This window comes from Eurosta solidaginis, chromosome 3 (assembly GCF_040869045.1).
Source record: "Eurosta solidaginis isolate ZX-2024a chromosome 3, ASM4086904v1, whole genome shotgun sequence".
Classification (NCBI taxonomy): Eukaryota; Metazoa; Arthropoda; class Insecta; order Diptera; family Tephritidae; genus Eurosta; species Eurosta solidaginis.
In genome coordinates, this window is record NC_090321.1 from 215,932,299 (window position 1) to 215,946,255 (window position 13,957).

The window sequence follows — 13,957 nt, forward strand, 5'->3', positions numbered from 1 at the left end:
CAGGGCTCTTTTTTTTCGAGGCAGGTGACATATCTCCTCATAGCAGTTGTATTTGCGGGGTCGCTGGAAAGCTATAGTGTCAAACAGCAGCGACAAATAAGTAATTAGTAAGAGATAAATATGATCATACTGCTCGGTCATACGGTTCGGATATTCCAGTTACATGCCGTCAAATCGTAGTCCTTTAAACGTTTATCGTAGTCAACATCAGAAAAATGAGTTCTCATCCGGGGTTATATTCTAAGCCACTATTGCCTTTAGGGGCAAATGGTAACACTCTGTTAAAATCCGATAACTTTTCGATATCAAATCGCTACTCTTTTGATAAAAAATCCATAGTTTTTCGATAACAAATCGTTAATTTTTCGGTAACAAATCGATTACTCTTCGATAAAAATCAAAAAGCTGATTACTTATCAATAACTTTTCGATAATATGTTGATCGATTTGATAACAAATCGATAACCCTAGAATAACATTGATACTTTTTTAAAAATAATCGATAACTTTTCGATGGTAAATCGATAACTCATTGACAACCTTTGTTATCGATAACAAATTTATAACGCTTCGATAACACATCGATAAGTCGTCTGTACCTCGTCGATAACACACCTACTTAAATCAAACTACTAACTTATCGATAACAAACTTCGATAACTTATTGGTGATAATACGTCTGGTTGGGTTTCGGTTTTGACTTCTTATCTTTCTTTTCCTCTTATATCAGGAGGGAAATACAATGGTGATTTCCACGTCTTTGCTAGCGTCGTAACTGCCACTCATTGCTAACCGACATATTACAGATTTAACCAGCTGATGCGGCTATCACTTCTTCATAGAGGCGCATGAGTAAGTTAAAGACGCACTATAGGTACCGAATATACGCACACTAAGGCGGGTCGATTTAAAATCGCTCATTGCTCTGTGAAAGTCGTATTCTATGGATCAAAATAAGAAACTTTGCCGAAGGAACTATACCTCTAAAACGAATTCTGATGTCCCCCCTTTGGGTCTAACTTTTGGGTAGGGGCAATTTCAATTCTACCTGCTGTGTCTTGTGGTGGCTTAAAAAAAACAACACAAGCAATTTTACGATATGCAATTTTGTCACAGTGATGCCTTGGTTTTAAAAGGGGGTTGTAAAAACGCTAATTTCTAATAATTTTTTTTAATTTCTTTTCTATTACTAAGTTAAATTCATTTTTTCATTTACATATGTTCTGACTAAATAAATGTCTAAAGAGAAAAATAAACTCCAAAAAGAAAAAACATAGGCATTTCAAAGTGAGATTTTTCAAAATTTGCCCCCACGACCCCAAGGGGGGGACATCAGAATTCGTTTCAGAGGTATGGTTCCTTCGGCAAAGTTTCTTATTTTGATCCCTAGAATATGATTTTCACAGAGCAATGGGCGATTTTTTTGCCTCCCCACAAATCGACCCGGCCTAACGCACACTCATACAATGAAGCATCCTTTATAATACATGCACACATATGTATGTATCTACATCCCTGCTTACATTCGATATTGCCATTAGACATTTATTGCTCGTCTTAACTAAAACGTTAATACCACCGTTGGCCATTTTTTCGCACAAGTAAATATTGTACAACATATACAACAACAACAACAACACCAAAAAACCATAACATCATGCGCAACAAGCCTCACGTACTGAGTTCGTATGTGAAAATGTGAATATAAATGTGTACTCGTATTGTTGTTGTTATTTATACACATCATTGCTTTGCCTCATTATATACAGTTACACGATTTGCTTTTCTCAAACAAACAATAAAAATAAGTAAGAAACCCGAAAAACTTCAAACCAAAAGAAATGCCGCTCTTCGACTTAGTTATTTTAATTTTAGCTTAAAGAACGATCGGTATGAGGTGCACCAACAACAACTAGATGAAGAGATTTAAGGGAGTGGAGGACGTGATTTGACTTAAATGGTAGTGTAAGATTATAGGTTGAGATGTTGTGACCAAGTTAGGATAATGGATCTCGTCGCCGCGACGTATGCACTTCGTTTGCTGGCACCACGACGAATCTTGTTTGATCTCTTTGTCGCACCAAATGAGTTGATCTGCCGTACATACAAATAGATTTGCGCAGACAGACTGGTTTTGCATAAATCACAACTACAAAGCGCCGATGAGTTCATACTAACTGCTTCAACGGTCATTATGAGGCAACGTGATATGCCAGGTGCGAATTTAGCCAATAAAGTCCGAATGTAATTTTTTATCACAGTAATCAGCTGTGGCTAATCCAATCTGCATATGGATTTGCGCATTCATGTGTGGTTGTATGTGTGTATGTTTGCTTTGGCGTTTCCGCTGTTGCAGCGGACAAATCGTTTTCTCACTCACATCACAACCACATGTGATAAATCATTACGGCGTTCCAGTTTACATAACCGATTTGTTATGTACGCATTTTATAACACATAACTTTTAATGACACAGATATAATAACCGACTTAGTTTGTATTCAGTTGAGTTTAAATATTTGAAAAGCTCACCAGGTTTGGGTCAGGTTGAACTGGTTGGTCCGTGAGGATCTCAAATAATCTGAATGAGTGTATAGTGTTATCAAAAGATTGCTCAACGAGCAAACTGAAAACCCGTATCCAAAAACCAGCACCTCTGTTATAAAAAACCTACGGCCTCTTTGCAAATACTTGAAGCTTTCTGGGACCTATGCTAACAGGTCTAATGTATTTGAACTCTGAGCTGCTCTCGAAAGCAATTTCTTTCATTCTAAAATTTCTTCCGCCCTGAATAATTGCAACTCTATATGAGGTATTGTGTTTTAATAGCGTCCGTTCCATATGAGCCCCAATAGTCCACTCACAGAAAGGCTGTAGTCCGTTGTAGATTGATCACAGACACCTAGAAACTATTATTAGCATCGTTTAGCCAAGTGGTTAGAGATAAGACCCTTAATAAGTAGCAGAGGTTCAGGGACCTACTTCGCACCAGCGAAATCAAGAGCCGATCCACCTCATTGGCCATTTCCTTTTACTGTATGTTACTTTGTCCTGGTATCCAAATATGTCCTGCTCTCTATTCTAGCCAATCAGACTAGGTGTTATCGTTGCTGAAACGTGACCAATCAGGGCCGCCTTATTATCAGATTGTGCACAGTGACCCTTTGGCTATATCGTAAAAACCGAAGATCCCGGAATAAAACACGGCGGGTAAGTTTGAGAGGTGAATAGATATGAGTATAGCCGAGAATGTTGCAAGGGTTTCCTTTCCTACTCCACTGGTTATTTTAAATCCGTCAATAAAATCTTAAATAAGTGGAATCTCCCCCAGGTTTGGAGGGATTCCTGTTGTTTGTAAGAGGGACTGTTCTAGAGCTGCAGTAGATGGCCTTTGAGCTGATAAAGGCATTGTTAACATTGGAGAGAATACGTTCGTCGCTGTACACGAAACAGCATCCTTAGCGCCCATTACACTCATTTGTGTAAATGGGGCCAGTACCTGAAAATACATATTTTCCAGAACGAATTTACTTATTTAGCAAGTTTTATATTTTTTGTAAAACGGACGGTCCCCTGCAGGTTACAAAACATTGACACGAATAAGAAAGTTGTACTAGCAAACCCGGAGCAACGTTAGACATCACTGAGGCCGTCAGTGTACATCGTCCACTCACATCAATAAAAATATTGTTACATAAGAGCGACTAGAAAACCGTTATTCCGGACAGCGGCAGATATATTGACTCACCCAAACGGTTAGAATCTGAACTACCGAAACCAAAGTGTAATCTGAGTTTTCTTTACCTTGATGAAGATCACGATCAAATCAAACTGATAGTCTTTATATGGTTTATCCAATGGCTTTAGTTATAATCACAGTCAGTTAGTTGAACTTTATATATTATATTGTCGATGTAGCTTTATTCGACCGCTTTTCCTTACACTAATGGCTCGTGGCCATACCTTCAGCTCTAATCATAGACCCAACAGTTTGCCTAGATATTATTTGCATATATACAGAGCCTCATAGCCTAACGAAAACACAGAAGTCTTCGATACTGAAACCTTCAGGTAGCCTCCGCATCATTTTTGGAGTAAGCAGTGGTGAGATGTGAAACTGGTCTTGTACGTAGATCACCCATCGAGTTATATGTCTCTACCGGCTACGCATTCTACCGTTGACATTGGTATGACAGCTCTAACCTAACTGTCATATAAATGATACCCTGATTTTACCCTGGCGATCTTTCAAAGTTCTACCCTAAAGAACTTTGATTTTGCTAGCTCTGCAGAGATGTTATATTGATGGTCCTTTTCCGGATATAGATCCGCTACGTTCCGGTAACAAAGCACCATAAAGGTAGTAGCCCGATCATCTCGGGAACCATTAATATGACTACATTAAACCTTCTAGGCCATCCCGCCACACCCCCTAGTGGCATGAGGAACTTAGGGTCGCCAGAGCCTCGCCTGCTAAACATGTGTATGATACATTCATATTTGTAGGTGAGGTTGACAGTTGGGTTGCGGAAGCTTTGAAGCTGTAAAGCTTTGTATCGCGCTTATCAACCCCTTGAATCCCTACGATGATATTCCTGACCTACTTCGGAGATCACCGGAGGACTTCGTGTTTCTCGCAAGCTGTAGTAGTAGTTCCTCCTAAAACCGTTAGAACAATTTATCCTCACATACGAGTCCGAATTTCAGATCTAGTCATATCGGAAGCCAAAAAACTACTTTTTTAGCAAAGCATTTCTTTAACTACAAAGAATTTCACGCAAATTCCTACTAGGCGCCTTTCTTTGCACAAGGAATCATGTAAGTAGAAGCTGTACTTTGTTTCTTGTTCTCGGTTGTGGCAGGATAACCGGTAAGTTTGGGTTAGGTTTAACTGACCGGTCCACCTCACATATACTCAATCAGTTCGTAGTGCTACCAGAAGTTTGTTTAACAACCAAACTGAAAACCCCTATCTAAAACCAGGACCTATGTTATAAAATAACTCCGTTCTCTTGGTAAATACTAGAAGCTTTCTGACCTATGCTTCTAGATCTAACAAATGTAACACTCCTAATACCTAGAATCTTAGTCTGGCAAGCGCACAGCACGAGCACAAAGCGTTCTCGATCGTTTCCTCCTCCAACCCGCACTTCCTACATCTTGTATCACTGACCAAGCCTAATTCAAAGCTGCGTGACGCCAGAAGATAGTGTCCAGTTAGAATGCACGTCATGAGCTACAGTCCTGTCTTTGTAATTATAGGAGCAACTTTGTTAGTCTAAAGTTGTAAGACCCACGCCTAACATAACCTGGAACGGGAACGTTTTCAGTTTGGATGTCGAACAAACTTCTGATAACACTACGGACACATTCAATCTCTGTTACGGACCGGCGAGTTCAAACTGCTCAAACGAACATAGCTTTTAGAGAATCTGAAATTTTTCTCGTATCCTGTACTGAGTTCGGCATTTCATACAACGTCTGAAACTAAAAGTGCTAAATTATATTCTTTTTTATTCTTGGTAAGTTTTTTATGGGTCTCAAACTTTACCTAGGCAAGACACTTCTGGATTTCGCCCCCCCCCCCCCCCTCCGTCTACTTCTTCTTGTAGCGATAAAAAACTCGATCATATCGGTAATGATTCGATATGACCACATATAAACTTTTAGATAATCCATCGCCCACCTTCCATGAGAAAGTTGGGGTCGCTGGGGCGGCTAAAAATTGCGCTGGAAAAAAATGCCGTCTTGAGTAATTATTTGATACGGTGCCTTCTTTTTGTTTCATTAGAATTCGGGGGTTTGGCAAATTCTAAGTAAGCAACAAGTTTCCATTGCCTTTCTTAGAAATAATCAAGAATTGCCCCTAGATGAGCATAAACAAGCATACATACAAGTGAAGCTAATATAAGCGTGTTAAAAAATAATATTTTTCGCAGAATCAATATTTTGGGTTTATTCCTTAGCAGTGACTAAGCCAAAAAACGCGTGCTTATTATTCAAATATCTTTGGAAACAAAATAAAACTTATGTAAACTTAGTTCATGCAAATATTTCTCAAGTATAAATATTTCCATTGAAAACGAGCACATTATATCTAGAGGCTGTGAACTGCGTAATATCTCCTCCGACACAACACATGCCACCATATCAGCAAGCTAGCCGCGTCACTCCACGAGTTCGCTAGCCAAACAATAAGTCCATCCATCAGTTGAAGCGTTTTGAATGTGAACCAAATTTTGTTTTTTTTTTTTACGTTTTTGTTGTTATTATTTTTTACGCCCAGTAAATTGGAAATGCTTATCAGCGTTGTGCCTTGTACGAATGTCGGTAAAGTACTCATTTTGGGGGCGTCATGACATCGTTTTTCAAGCGGTCCATTTGTTAAGTCGTATATGATTTATTTGAATGTACGTGTAAGTATGTATGTTTTCTTAAATTGTTTAAAATGCTAACATGCATTCATATTTATGTATGTACAAAGCAAGTTAATTGTTTTCTTTTTTATTATAATTTTCTTTAACCACAAAATTACACCACCTTCCACCCGCGGTGAGGCTTTATTGTTGTTCGCCACTTTTCTTCTTTTTTTCGCAGTTACTCTATTTCGGCAGTGTATGTGTGTGTTTGTGTCATTTTCTATTTTATAAAAGCAACATAATTTATAACTAGATTTAAGCTTGTAAATGAATTTTATGTAAATTTGTTCAACTCTCTGAATCGAGTTAAAACCTTTAGCTCAAGTGAAATGAGAGATCAATAGTTGATCAACAAATTGAGAGGATCGCACAGTGTAGCAAGCCTAAATAGCAAACTGACAAAAAATTTACAAAATATCATATTAATACTGTAACGAATTTACTGCAAATCCTCTTATTTGCAACCTTCTGCTAAGTTCGAATCACTAAACTGTTGAATAAATAACTCCACTATTCAATAATGCAAAATGGCCTGTATTAAAGTTCTTTACAATAACACTACAACTGATAACACTGCTATTGCTCTAAATCCAACAGATGATTGCGCCTCTACTGTTGCTGCCTTTTATACTCTCTGATTTTCTCGTTCGCATCCTCTAGGCGCTTCCATTTCCAGAATCTACTAGTTGACCATCAGCTATCAAATTTCTCAGCTGTAACTACAGATGCACGATTTTATAGCTTCTCTCATTGCATACTTTCGGGAGTATCTCAGATATATGCATGTGGTTGTGCGTTGCTTCTCCGTTGCGTGTACGTACATATGTGTAGACATAATGATTGATTCGTTTATGTAGATACAAGTGACTGTTTGCTTTATTGTTGTTGTGACTTCATTTACTTAGCATCAGACTAGGGATGTGAGTATCACTTAGTGTCACTAATATTTGTCACAATACTATAAAGTTTGGATGTTTAGCTCTCTGGATGTCCAAATTTGTATCTTGTAGCTCCATCACGCCAGAACGGATTAAGGGCATGGAAAGAGTTTTCAATTATTTTTAATAGTATAGCTTTTAGCATATTGTTTTTGACCAATGATATTAGCTCTCTGGGCCACATAAACTGAGGTTCAACAATTTTGGAAAATGGTTTAGTTGGTGATTCATCTACCGCGAGGGATCATTACGTGATAGGTTAAATTGCAGGACAAACTCGGATTTGTTTCAGAAGGATTTCGGCACGATTTCTAGATCATTTCAGAACTACCTCCGAGTAATTTCGGAGACATTGCGATACCATTTAGGGACTTTCTTGGGATCATTTTTGGATTATAGGGATACCATCGGGACTATTTCAGTTTGATTTCGGGACTTCTTTAGTATATTTTTAGAGATAATTTCCAGAATTTTACGGAACAATTACAAGACTATTTTCGGGAATATTTTAGATCGTTTCGGTATTATATTCAAAATTATTTCTTTGCTATTTCGATATTGTTTTAGTGATAATTTCAGGAGAACTTTGGTTGCTCATTGGATCATTTTGCAAATATTATAATGCAGTTTCAGGATAACTCGAACTAGTTCGGGTTAGCTTCGGAACCTTTTTCGGAGTCACTCCTAAACATTGTTTTAGGGAACATTTCGGGAATGGAGCCTTGTGGAAAATTTTCGGAATTGTTTTAAGAGTTATCTCGGTTTTATATCGGGATCACTTCAGGGTTCTTCGTGCGATCATCTTGTAACTTTTTCAGGCCAATTTCTGGATATTTTGGGAATATTTGAGGTAGCTTCAGAACCGTTTTAGTAACCAATCCTAAACTATTTAGAAATTGGTCAACGGATCATTTCAAAACTGCTTTCGAGTTGTTTTTGAATCGCTTTATGATTGAATTATACATTTTATTGTGAAGTGACGTTTAACTCAATGCCTGGTCTACGAACATGACACTTCGCACTTATTCTAAAATCACAAAGACAAAATATTCCAAGTATGAAATTATCGTAGCAAAGAAATATGAACAAAACACTCAATGAAGTTTTGATATATGGAGTCAGAATTGGATTCAGGTAGCAGCGAGATCAGCGATCAAAAATGTCGTGGCTATGTCAATGAGCGAATCCTTATATGTATATCAAGCCCAGAGGGTCCGCGTACGATGAAAGTCACATGCGGAGTAGCACAGGGATAATTTCTCGGTCCTGGCCTGTAGAAGGTCAGTTACAATGAAATTTTCAATTTTGAAATACCTGATAATTCATTCTTAGTCGTATACGCAATGATTACAGCCCAAAACAAAGAAGAAGCACGCATCAAACTCAATCAGGTCACGTTACACTTAAACGAGTGGCTGGACTCACGCAGACACAGCTATTGTTGCTAAGCAGGCTGATGGGAAACATCGAAGGATTTACAGAAAGCGAAGGGAAGCTGCTGATGCACATCAGCCTATCCACGTTACTGTATGGCTCCGAGCTGTAGGCAAACTCTGGAAGAAGAATCTCTCTAAACTTCTAACAGCTGTACGATGGGAAAAAGAAGGCAGATAAATAGCGAAACTAATCACTGATGTTGAAGCATAAATTACTACAATACCCAATTGTTTTCTGGACACGGTTACTTCAAAAAATACCCGCACAGATTAAATAAGGTCGAAGATCCTTATTGCGTTTACGGCAAAGCAGATGAGGAAAATGCTGAGGACACTTTCTTTAAATGCTCGCGATCTAGCCAGAGCCGACAAATACTCGAGTCGGTCAAATCACAGTCGATAATGTTACAACAAAAATGCTGGGTGGCCCAGAGGATATGCAGCAAATAAGCTACCTCGGAGAAACCACCCTCAAAGCAAAAGGCATGACCCGAACGCAAGAACAACGAAAGGCTCTTAAAAAACGAAAAATATGGCACGCCACCCTGAAGAAACGAGCCCGGGGTAGGTAACGCTTTCAAAACGGGTGATTTTAAGTCCACGGGCGCACGGTTTATACGGCGACAGCAATTTTCTTATTACCAAACGCTTCACTGTACGCCATACCAGTTATTTGTATTTTAAGCTCAAGCTCGTACCAAGTACCAAAGTCTCTTCTCCTAAGTGGCACAAAACTCAGTAGGCTCAACTCGGAAAAATCCAACTAGAAAAAAAAGAGATGCCTATAAAAATAACTACGGAAAATACACACACATACATTCAACATCGAAATTAGTAGCTGAGCGGCGTAGCTCCAAAAGCGTTGAAAGCATGTAGCTGTAATTCGTGAGCTCCAATGCATGCGCTCGCCGTAATTTCAAAGTATGGTGAATTGTGTGTACTACGTACATACATAACTGTGATGCAAACTTGAATTTGTCTCTGTGTATGGTTAGAAGCGCTGCTTTATTGAATATCTACCTTGTCTGGTAACTATTTAATACGTTCGCGTGCTCCATCGTTTGGTACGACTCTTGGTTTCTTGCAGGGTCGCATTAACAAGTAGGCAGAATAGGTAGTTGCCTGGGGCCCCCGAAAAATGAAAAAGACTTTTAAAATGTTCTTACAAACATGAAATTCTAGAAAGTGAAAGAAAAATATAATCAGAACTGAATATAAATTTTACTCAAATAAATAAAACTCAATTAACCGCATTCACAAGGCGACGACCGACGAACTAGACAAGGTTCCTTACACACACACTGCTTCAACAACAACAACAAGGTTCCTAAAAAGGACATTTCCGACTCATTTGACAAATTGATGAGCGTGCAAAGAAGTGTATCGAAGTGAAAGGGGGGTATATCTTAATATATAAAAAACACGTGTCACACAATTGAGGCCACCCCGTGTGTAGTTTGATCTAACTTGAAATATAGGATAGGTCTCTAGGGTCTCTAAGGTCTCGAGATATAGGCCAAAACGTGGACCCGGGTACCCCTAGATTGTGTGTATACAATATGGATATCAAATGAAAGCTGTTGATGAGTGGTTTAGTACAGGGTAGTTTTCATACCTATTGGTGACTAGGGCCTTGAGATATAGGCCAAAACGTGGACCCGGGCACCCCTAGAATGTGTTTATACAATATGGATATCAAATGAAAGCTGTTGATGTGTGGTTTAGTACAGGGTAGTTTTCATACCTATTGGTGACTAGGGCCTTGAGATATAGGCCAAAACGTGGAGCCGGGTACCCCTAGAATTTGTGTATAGAATATGGATATCAAATGAAAGCTGTTGATGAGTGCTTTAGTAGAGGGTAATTTTCATACCCCTGGGTGACTAGGGTCTCGAGCTATAGGACAAAAAGTGGACCCGGGCACCCCTAGAATGTGTTTATAGAATATGGATGTCAAATGAAAGCTGAGAATGAGTGCTTTAGCAGAGGGTAATTTTCATACCCGTGGGTGACTCGAGATATTTGGCAAAACGTGGACCTGGGTACCCCTAGAATGTATGTATAGAATATGGATATCAAATCAATGCTGTTGATGAGTGCTTTAGTACAGAGTAATATATTATCCAGAGACGGACTGGGACTGGGATAAGGACTAAGACTGGGACTGAGACTCGGATTGGGACTGGGAATGGGACTGGAATAAAATGCATACCACCTTCTGGGACCAGGGGTGACTCTAGAATGCGTTTGTAAAATATTGGTATCAAACGAAAGCTGTTAATGAGTACTTTAAAAGGGAGTGGGCCTTAGTTCTATGGGTGGACGCCTTTTCGAGATATCGCCATAAAGGTGGACAAGGGGTGACTGTAGAATTTGTTTGTACGATATGGGTATCAAATAAAAGGTGTTAATGAGTATTTCAAAAGGGAGTGGGCCTTAGTTCTATAGGTGGACGCCTTTTAGAGATTTCGAGATATCGCCATAAAGGTGGACCAGGGCTGACTCTAGAATTTGTTTGTACGATATGGGTATCAAATTAAAGGTATTAATGAGGGTTTTAAAAGGGAGTGGTGGTAGTTGTATATGTAATGGCGTTTTCGAGATATCGACCAAAATGTGGACCAGGGTGACCCAGAACATCATCTGTCGGGAACCGCTAATTTATTTATATATGTAATACCACGAACAGTATTCCTGCCATGATTCCAAGGGCTTTTGATTACGCCCTGCAGAACTTTTCCATTTTCTTCTACTTAATATGGTAGGTGTCACGCCCATTTTACAAAGTTTTTTTTTTAAGTTATATTTTGCGTCAATAAACCAATCCAATTACCACGTTTCATCCCTTTTTTCGTATTTGGTATAGAATTATGGCATTTTTTTAATTTTTTTAATGGAAAAAGTGGGCGTGGTCATAGTCGGATTTCGGCAATTTTTTACACCATTACAAAGTGAGTTCAGATAAGTATGTGAACTGAGTTTAGTAAAGATATATCGATTTTTGATCAAGTTATCGTGTTAACGGCCGAGCGGAAGGACAGGCGGTCGACTGTGTATAAAAACTGGGCATGGGTTCAACCGATTCCGCCCTTTTTCGCAGAAAACAGTTATCGTCCTAGAATCTAAGCCCCTACCAAATTTCACAAGGATTGGTAAATTTTTGTTCGACTTATGGCATTAAAAGTATCCTAGACAAATTAAATGAAAAAGGACGGAGCCACGCCCATTTTGAAATTTTCTTTCATTTTTATATTTTGTTGCACCATATCTTTACTGGAGTTGAATGTTGACATAATTTGCATATATACTGTAAAGATATTAAATTTTTTGTTAAAATTTGACTTAAAAAAAAATTTTTTTTTAAGTGGGCGTGGTCGTTCTCCGATTTTAATAATTTTTATTAAGCATACGTATAGTAATAGGAGTAACGTTCCTGCCAAATTTCATCATGATATCTTCAACGACTGCCAAATTACAGCTTGCAAAACTTTTAAATTGCCTTCTTTAACAGTGGGCGGTGCCACGCCCATTGTCCAAAATTTTACTAATTTTCTATTCTGCGTCATAAGTTCAACTCACCTACCAAGTTTCATCGCTTTAACCGTCTTTGGTAATGAATTATCGCTCTTTTTGTGTTTTTAGAAATTTTCGATATCGAAAAAGTGGGCGTGGTTATAGTCCGACTTCGTTCATTTTAAATAGCGATCTGACATGAGTGCCCAGGAACCTACATACCAAATTTCATCAAGATACCTCAAAATTTACCCAAATTATCGTCTTAACGGACGGACGGACGGACATGGCCCAATCAATTTTTTATACTCAGTTGAGCAGAGCTCACAGAGTATATTAAGTTTGATTGGATAACGGTTGGTTGTACAGGTATAAAGGAATCGAGATAGATATAGACTTCCATATATCAAAATCATCAGGATCGAAAAAAAATTTTATTGAGCCATCCATGTCCGTCCGTCCGTCCCGTACGATAACTTGAGTAAATTTTGAGGTATCTTGATGAAATTTGGTACGTAGATTCCTGAGCACTATCTCAGATCGTTATTTAAAATTAACGATATCGGACTATAAACACGCCCACTTTTTCGATATCGAAAATTTCGAAAAACCGAAAAAGTGCTATAATTCATTACCAAAGACAGATGAAGCGATGAAACTTGGTAGGTGGGTTGAACTTATGACGCAGAATATAATATTAGTAAAATTTTGGAAAATGGGTGTGGCACCGCCCACTTTTAAAAGAAGGTAATTTAAAAGTTTTGCAAGCTGTAATTTGGCAGTCGTTGAAGATATCATGATGAAATTTGGCAGGAACGTTACTCCTATTACTATATGTACGCTTAATAAAAATTAGCAAAATCGAAGAAGGACCACGCCCACTTTATAAAAAAAAAAATTTTGTTTAAGTAAAATTTTAACAAAAAATTTAATATCTTTACAGTATATATGCAAATTATGTCAACATTCAACTACAGTAATGATATGGTGCAACAAAATACAAAAATTAAATAAAATTTCAAAATGGGCGTGGCTCTGCCCTTTTTCATTTAATTTGTCTAGGATACTTTTATTGCCATAAGTCGAACATAAATTTACCAATCCTTTTGAAATTTGGCAGGGGCATAGATTTTATGACGTTAACTATTTTCTGTGAAAATAGGCGAAATCGGTTGAAGCCACGCCCAGTTTTTATACACAGTCGTCCGTCTGTCCTTCCGCATGGCGCTTAACACGATAACTTGAGCAAAAATCGACATATCTTTACTGAACTTAGTTCACGTACTTATCTGAACTCACTTTATCTTGGTATAAAAAATGAACGAAATCCGACTATGAACACGCCCACTTTTTCGATATCGAAAATTACGAAACATGAAAAAATGCGATAATTCTATACCAAATACGAAAAAAGGGATGAAACATGGTAATTGGATTGGTTTATTGACGCGAAATACAACTTTAGAAAAAACTTTGTAAAATGGTTGTGACACCTACCATATTAAGTAGAAGAAAATGAAAAGTTCTGCAGTTCGAAATAAAAAACCCTTGAAGTCTTGGCAGGTATTACATATATAACTAAATTAGCGGTATCCAACAGAAGATGTTCTGGGTCACCCTGGTCCACATTTTGGTCGATATCTGGAAAACG